Source organism: Camelus ferus, chromosome 10 (assembly GCF_009834535.1).
Source record: "Camelus ferus isolate YT-003-E chromosome 10, BCGSAC_Cfer_1.0, whole genome shotgun sequence".
NCBI classification, from domain to species: Eukaryota; Metazoa; Chordata; class Mammalia; order Artiodactyla; family Camelidae; genus Camelus; species Camelus ferus.
In genome coordinates this window covers 61521986-61530239 of record NC_045705.1, presented here as the reverse complement: position 1 = coordinate 61530239, position 8254 = coordinate 61521986, and the positions used below count along the sequence as shown (strand labels likewise).

At 35.8% G+C, this 8254-nt stretch overlaps 1 protein-coding gene across 1 annotated transcript in view; it reads left to right on the top strand.

Annotated features, from left to right (window-relative positions):
* Positions 1-1339: 1339 nt before the first annotated feature.
* Positions 1340-8254, top strand: part of LOC102505752 (glycerophosphodiester phosphodiesterase domain-containing protein 4) — an 81560-nt gene continuing 74645 nt past the window's right edge. The window contains exon 1 of the mRNA XM_032489494.1: positions 1340-1395. The gene's annotated coding sequence lies outside the window, so the exon portion shown is untranslated. The remainder of the gene's footprint in view (positions 1396-8254) is intronic.

Below are 8254 nucleotides of genomic sequence, written 5' to 3'. Positions count from 1 at the left end.
AGAAGATCAGTGTGGCTGGAGTTCATAAATGGAGTCAGTGTGCAGAAGGGGATGAGGTGAGGGATGGGCATGGTTGATCATGTAGGAGCTTTGGGCCATGGCAGGCAGTTTGGATGATGTTCTGGTACAGTCAAAAGCTCTGGGAGGGTTTTGGGCAGGGAGTGACTTTATCTGATACATATTTTAAAAATTGACACGTATTCTGTAGAGAATGAGTATAAACCAGAGTCAGATCCTGTGTTTTTCATCTTCCTACACTCAGGAAGTGGTTAAAGTGCCTTATTGCCTATAATATCTTTTATCAGACTGGTTATGTCAATACCCTGTCTATGTTTACCATTTTATTTTTTTATTCTTACTTTCACAATAACCCCATATTTTAGAGAAGGCAGGGATAATTCTACCCACATTTTAGAGATTACAGTGTCCCAAAGAGAATTTCTCATTATGTGATGTAGAAATGTTAGATTATAACTCAGGTAGCAACCCAAATGTAATGTTCCTGGGAAGGAGTTGATAACTTCTGGTTTGGCTGGTGTGTGATAGGATTTTCAGTGATGGAGGCTATCTTCAAGTCTCAGTTTGTACAAGTTCTCCATAAAGATATCCTCCATCCTGGCTTTGAGCTCACAGACATGGGCAGTGCCCCTGCCAATTCTTGGCTGAGTGACTTTGAGTCAGTTACCTTACCCCTTGAGATTTAGTTCTTTTTTCTGCAAAATGAGCTTAAAATACCTAACTTACGAGGCTACACTGAGAAATAAAGCAAATGAAAGTAGCTTGTGAAGTCCCTGGCATTGTATTGGTGTAAAATAGCTAGTCAAAAAAAGGTTTATTCCCTAACCTGCTTCTTCCCTCCCCCAGATGTGGGTAGATAAATGACTAAATGAACTGATGAATGATGAATGAATGAATCACTCAATAAATGAACAAACATTAGGTACATGGAGAGGTGAATGAATTCAACAGATGATTATTGAGAGCCAGTTACATTTAAGGAACTGTGCTAGATACGGGCAATACAGAGATGTGTAACGAAAGTTCCTTTTCCTCAGAGAAGAAACTTGCATCAGGTACAAGCATATAAACACATAATTGTAATTCATTGTGTAAATGTTATATATGTAGGTTATACAAAATTCCATAGGGGTAAAGAATACAGTGGTCACTCTAACCTGGGGAGGGTAATGTAGAGCTGCAATTATACAGACCTTTGGTGAGTATGTACAGATGTCGCCGAGGTACCATGGATAAATGGAGCTAAATTAGACTTTCTTCTTTCTCTTCCCAGAGGGAGCTATTATTTTACCCATGGCTGCTTACTGCACTTTGCGTGTCTGTGCTTTTGCTGTTCGTGTGGGTAGAATCCTCAAATGAATACAATGGCTTTGATTGGTGAGTTTCACATTTGTATTTTCTTTTGTGTAAGGGCTATTTGGTCGAATAGCCACATGGATCCTACCTCAAGTTCAAAAGATCTGGTGGCATAAAAGGGAGGGTGGACAAAATCAGGCTTTCTACAGCTGGGGGATGAGAGGCCTGAATCTGAGGAGGGGTAAGGATGCTCAGCACCCTCAGCTCTTATACTTCCCTTCCACCTGTGCTCACCCTCACGTTTAGACCAAATCTGGCTCAGTGGGGAACTTTCTCTGTGCTTCCAGTTTCCCAGTCCTTCTATTCAGGTGACTCCCTGACACCTTGTTCCTCAGTCTTCTTGTCTGAAATACTGATGCCTACGTTAGTTGGTCTTCATGATCTCTGTCCATGAACCCTGATGTCTCTGCCTCACCTCTAGCCCCTGCTTCTTCCTTCTGCCCTTAGGGGCTTCCTAAAACTCTGAAGACAGAAATGGTGTCCCATCTCAGCAGCTTTGCTGGCCTAGTTCCTACTCTGGACTACTCCCAGCTCTTTCAATTTCTCTTGTCTGCTGCAAATCTTACACATTATTTGGTATTTAGGGGAGAAAAGAGTATATTTGAGTATGAGGCTTTTTAAAAAATGAAATACAGTTTATTTTTCCTTTCATAGAAGTAAAATGTAGTTTTTTTAATGTAAAAAATGCTGAAAGGTAGAACATATTAAAATGCACTTAGTCTTATTCTTGAGTGACTGTCACTTGTTATATTTCCCAGACTTCTATGCTTATTTTTATATTATTATGCTCATATCATTTATATAATTTTGCTCTTCCTTTTCACTTAAAATAGTTGCAAACGTTTTGATAAATTGTTAAAACTTAATGAACATCATTTAAAATGGTTTAAAAATATTTCCTGATATGAAAGTGGTCTGATATACTTACTTACCCACTTTTTATTGGTAGGCATTATGAGTGTTTCCAGTTTTTCTGTTTTTATACAATAAGAGCACAGAGAAATCTTTGGGTTCTGATTTATGTTCTTATAATAGATTCCTGCAAGTGGTGTTACCAAGTCAAGAAGAACAAACACTAGTAAAATTCATTATGCCTGTTGCCAAAGTACTTTCTCAAAAGATTTTAGCAATTTCCATTCACAATAGAGGTATATGAGTTTTTATTTTAACCTGCTATTGACAGCATTAACTGTTCTAATTTTGAATCATTTTAATTAATTTTCTAGATGGAATTTGTTTTGTTTTAATTTGATCTTTGGTTAAGTTTCACAACTGGTTTATTTAACTATTTTTTTTTTTAGTTTTATTCCTCTGACTTTATTTTGTGTGATCTTTACTAATTTTTCATAAATTTATATATAATCTTTATTTATGGACAAATTTTAAATTATTCCACAGCACTTGAAATACAAAAATATTTCATTTTGAAGTAAATTTCGTCTCAGTCTTTAAAAACTTTTTAAGATGAAATTGATGTATAACATGATTTTAGTTTCAGGTATACAACATAATAATTTGGTATTTGTATATGTTGTGAAATGATCACAATAAATCTTTTTTAACATCCATCACCACACATAATTACAATTTTTTTCTTGTGGTGAGAACTTTTAAGATCAGCTCTCTTAGCAATTTTCAAATATATAATGCAGTATTATTAACTGTAGTCACCATGCTGTCATGGTGTCATGACACCCATGAGTTATTTATGTAGTAACTGGAAGTTTGTAACTTTTGACTGTCTTCAGTCATTTCATCTATCACCCACCCTAACCTCTGGTAGCCACCAATATGTTCTATCTATGAGCTTGTTTTTTTGTTTTTGTTTTTGTCTTTAGATTCTACATGTAAGTGAGATTATTTGGTATTTGTCTTTCTCTGTCCGATTTACTTGGCATAATGTCCACACGGGTTCATCAAGTTTGTCACAAATGGCAAGATTTCCTCCTTTTTTGTGGCTGAATTATATTCCATTGTATATACATACCACATATTCTTTATCCATTTATGTCAGTGACTGCTTAAGATTGTTTCTAAATCATGGCTATTGTAAATGATACTGCAGCAAACATAGGTGTACGTATATTTTTTCCAGTTAGTGTTTTCATTTTCTTTGGATAAATACTCAGAAGTAATATTGCTGGATCTGTTTAAATTTTTTTTTAGGAGCCTCCGTACCGTTTTCCATAGAGCCGCACTTGTTACATTCCCACCAATAGTACACAAGAGTTCCCTTTTCTCCTTATCCTCGCAGATACTTGTTATATCTTGTCTTTCTGATAATAGCCATTCTAACAGGTGTGAGGTGATATCTCATTGTGATTTTGATTTGCATTTCCCTGATTGTTAGTGATGATGAGCAGCTTTTTATGTACCTGTTGGCCTGTGTGTCTTCTTAGGAAAAATGTCTATTCAGGTCCTCTGCCCAATTTTTAATTGGATTGTTTGTTTATTTGCTATTCAGTTGTATGAGTCCTTTATATATCTTGAATATTAATTGCTTAATCAGATATATGATTTGCAAATATTTTCTCCAGTTTGGTAGGTTTGCCTTTTTATTTTGTTGATGATTTCCTTGCTGTGCAGAAGCTTTTTAGCTTGATGTGGTCCCACTTGCTTGTTTTTGTTTTTGTTGCCTTTGCTTTTGGTGTCAAATCCAAAAAAATCATTGCCAAGACTGATGTTAAGGAGCTTACTTCCTGTTTTCTTCTAGGAGTTTTATGGTTTCAGGTTTTATGTTCCAGTCTTTAATCCATTTTGAGTTGATTTTTGTGTGTCGTGTAACATATTGGTCAAGTTTCATTATTTTTCATGTGGCTGTCCAGGTTTTTCAACACTGTTTATTGAAGAGACTCTCCTTTCCTCATTGTATATCCTGGTTCTTGTCTCCTTTGCTGTCAAATAATTGACATATATACATGGGTTTATTTCTGGGCTCTTTATGGTATTCCATTTATCTGTGATGCTTCCAGCTTTGTTCTTCTTTCTCAATATTACTTTGGCTATTTGGGGTCTTTTGTTATTCCATAAAAATTTTAGGATTGTTTGTTCTATTTCTGTAAAAATTGCCATTAGAATTTTGATAGGGATTGCGTCACATCTGTAGATGGCTTTTGGTAGTATGGAAATTTTAACAAGATTAATTCTTCCAATCCATGAACATGAGGTATCTTTCTGTTTTTTTGTGTCTTCAATTTCTTCATCAATGTCTCATAGTTTTCAGTGTATAGGTCTTTCACCTCTTTGGTTAAATTTACTCCTAAGTATTGTATTGTTGATAATGATATTGTAACTGGGATTGTTTTCTTAATTTCTTTTTTATATATTTATCATTGTATAGAAATGCAACAGATTTTTGTGTATTGAGTTTGTATTCTACAGCTGTACTGAATTCATTAATTAGATCTAATGGAGTCTTTAATACTTTCTATATATAAAATCATGTCATCTTCAAATAGAGAAAGTTTTACATCTTCCTTCCCAATTCTGATACCTTTTTTTTTTTTTTTTTTTGCCTGATTGCTCTGGCAGGACTTCTAGTACTATGTTGAAAAGGATTGGTGAGAGTGTGCATTTTTGTCTTATTCCTGATCTTAGAGGAAAAGTTTTTCACCTTTCACCATTAAGATGTTAGATGTGGGCTTGTCATATGTGACTTTTAATTTGTTGAGGCATATTCCTTCTACATCCAGTTTGTTGAGAATTTTAATCATGAATGGAGCCAGAATTTGTCAGATGCTATTTTTATGTTTATTGAGATGATTGAATTATTTTTATCTTTCTATTAATACGATGTATCACTTTTATTGATATATGTGTAGAACCATCCTTGCATTACAGGGACAAATTCCACTTGATCATGGTGTATGATCCTTTTAATGTGCTGCTGTATTCAGCTTGCTAGTATTTTGTTATAAATTCTCACATCTATAGGGTTCATCAGGGATATTGGCCTTAGTTTCATTTCTTATAGTATCCTTATCTTACTTTTATATGAGGGAAATGCTGGCTTTGTAAAATGAATTGTGGAGCATCTTCTCATCTTCAACTTTTTTGTAAGAGTTTGAGAAAGATTAATATTAATTCTTTAAATGTTTAAAATTTACTAGTGAAGCAGACGGGTCCTGTGCTTTTCTTTTTCAGGAAGTTTTGATTACTGATTGAATCTCCATCCTCACTATTTGTTCAGATTTTCTATTTATGATTCAATCTTGGTAGGTTGTATCTTCTAGAAATTTAGCCTTTTTCTCTTGGTTGTCCAAGTTGTTGGCATAGAGTTGTTCATAGAAGTCCTTTCTGTTGTCTCAGTTGTAATGACTCCTTTTTCATCTAAAATTTAATTTAAAATGGGATCCTCTTTTTTTTTTTTTTTGGTTAGTCTTGCTCAAGTTTTGTCAATTTTGTGTATAAAGAAAGAAACTCTTAGTTTTGTTAATATTTTCTGTTGTTTTCCTAATCTCTATTTCACTTATTTACTGAATAAACAACCTATTGAATGAAGAGAAGTCCTTGAGGAAGGACCTTGGTATGCAAAAGGACCTGACTGTACAAAACTGTATATTGTCAGTCTTATTCCCAGTCCCTGCTACCCCCTCCTTGCCCAAAGAACCTCTGGACATTTACCATGGTGGTTGTGCCTTGAGGAAGAAGAAATACTTTTAGGGGAATTACTGGGCACTGACTCTGAACTGACACAAAATCCTGGAGATATGAAACAGCACTGTGATTGACGAGGCAGAGTAATCACTAGAGATAGGTAATCAATGGCGTTTTTTTCAGGCTTATCTCTACAGTTGGGTCCCCAAACTAACCCTGTGGTTATTTCCCTAGTTCTCAAATGCATAGTTGAAATATACATACTTGGAAGTAGACAGAATCCCCACAGCAATCAAATAAAAATTGTAAATGTAAGAATGAGCTCCCACTGTTCCTAAAGCCACAAGTGAGTTTCATGGACAATTGTGCATGGCTGCTGTAGCAAATTACCACAAATTCAATGGCCTGAAGCAATGCCGCTCTTGTCTAAGGGCCACATAGGCATACAGATGCTGGGAAGCATGGTAGACTATTGGTCACAAGAGCTGTTGGTGGAGTCATGTCAGGAACTCACATTTGCTTATTACTGAGGGTTGCTTACCAGGGCATGTGCTTCCCTGAGGGCGTTAGTGTCAGTTTAAGGTCTCTGCAATCCACCTGGACAAACAAAATGGATACCAAGGTAGCAGTACTATGGAGTAGCTTAGCTAAACTCTTGCCACAGTGATAGACAGACTCAGGTTCCATGGTTTGTGTGTGTCCTCATGAGTTCCATTCTGTCTCATGTGTTCCAGTTTGTCCTTGGGGATTCTAGTTCATCCTCATGGGTTTTAGTTCTCCCATTTATCGGGTTCAGTTTTCCTTCTCAACTCCTGGCCTATCTGACGTCTGAAAACTTTAGGCCAAATATCAGAGCAGATGTAACAGCCTTACGTAGCCTTCTCTAGCAGCTTCTCTAATAGCTTAAGGTCTAATCCCTACAATAACCTTTCCTGAGTGATCCCAGACCAGTACAGTATTTTTAATCATTTTGGAAAAGTTCTCAGCCAATATCTTTTCAAATACTGCTTTTACCCCATTTTCTATTGCCTCTACTTCAATTTTATGAATATTAGACACTTTCTCTGTATCCCCAAAGTGTCTTAACCTTTCTTCTGTATTTCTCATGAATTTTTTTCATGTGTCTTTGTTTCATTCTTGGTATTTTTTCTGACCTGTCTTTTATTTAGCAAATTTCTTTTGGCTCTGTTTTACCTGCTGTTAAATCCATTCACTGAGTTCTTAATTTTTATTGCTCTATTTTCCTTTCTAGAATTATTAATTAGTCCTCTTGTTAATAGTTCTCTACTGAAATTCCTAATTTTATCCCAGTCGAAACATTTTCAAGGTAGTTATTTAGAAGTCTGTCTGATACCTGTATTATCTAGATTTACTGAAGTTGTTTTTATGTTTTCCACTGTTTCTTTTGGCATTCATTATGTGGTCTCCTCTCCTAGTGTGCCAGATTGTTTTGCTTGAGTGCCTGGCATTGTATATAAAAAGTTGTATAGGTAATTCGAGACCTTGAATTATAGTATATCTTCTCAGAGAATTACTCTTACATGTAACTAGGGATATTAGCAAATCCTAGCCCTCTTAATCCAATTTCACATATTTAGATGGTTCAAAGCTAAGATTCAGTCCCCCAAAAGCAGTCTATTTCCAGTTTGTGCTTACTTCTAGAATGTAGCCCTCAAAGGTCCCACGTCAAAGTCTATAGTGTTTACCAGATTACCCCTTACCCCTTTTGTCTTCCTATCTATGTGAGATACAGGAACCCCTCTTTCCTATATCTCAGCTATTTCTTCTAGAGAAAAATGATTCCAAGTGTCAAGTTATGTCTCTGGATTTCCTCTCTTATTTGGATGTTGGTTCCATAGTTCTTCACTGCCTGGTGACTCTCTAATGCCTTGATTTAGATTTAAAAAAAAAAATCATCTCGTTTTTCTAGTTGTTCCCCTTAGCTCAAGAGAGGTTAAGCAGAATTTTTGACGGAGTAACTGTCACTTCTCATTTTTCCCTCATATGTGTTGTGAGGTTGGACTTGTCTCCTCATTCCTTGCTATGTACCCAGTGCCTCATCAATATGTGTCTTTTTTTTCCCTCAGAGTTACTGTCAGCTGACAATTGGTTCTCCTGATATAAAGCATTGAGGTATATAGGATATGTATTGGGGGAAGATGCAAGAAAGCTACATCTTGCAGCTATGGGAAAGCAGGGAAGGGGTCCTGGGAATTTTCTTTAAATGTTAGTACAGAGAATATGAATTTAGATTAGAAGGTTTCATTGAGCAGGCTGCTCCAAG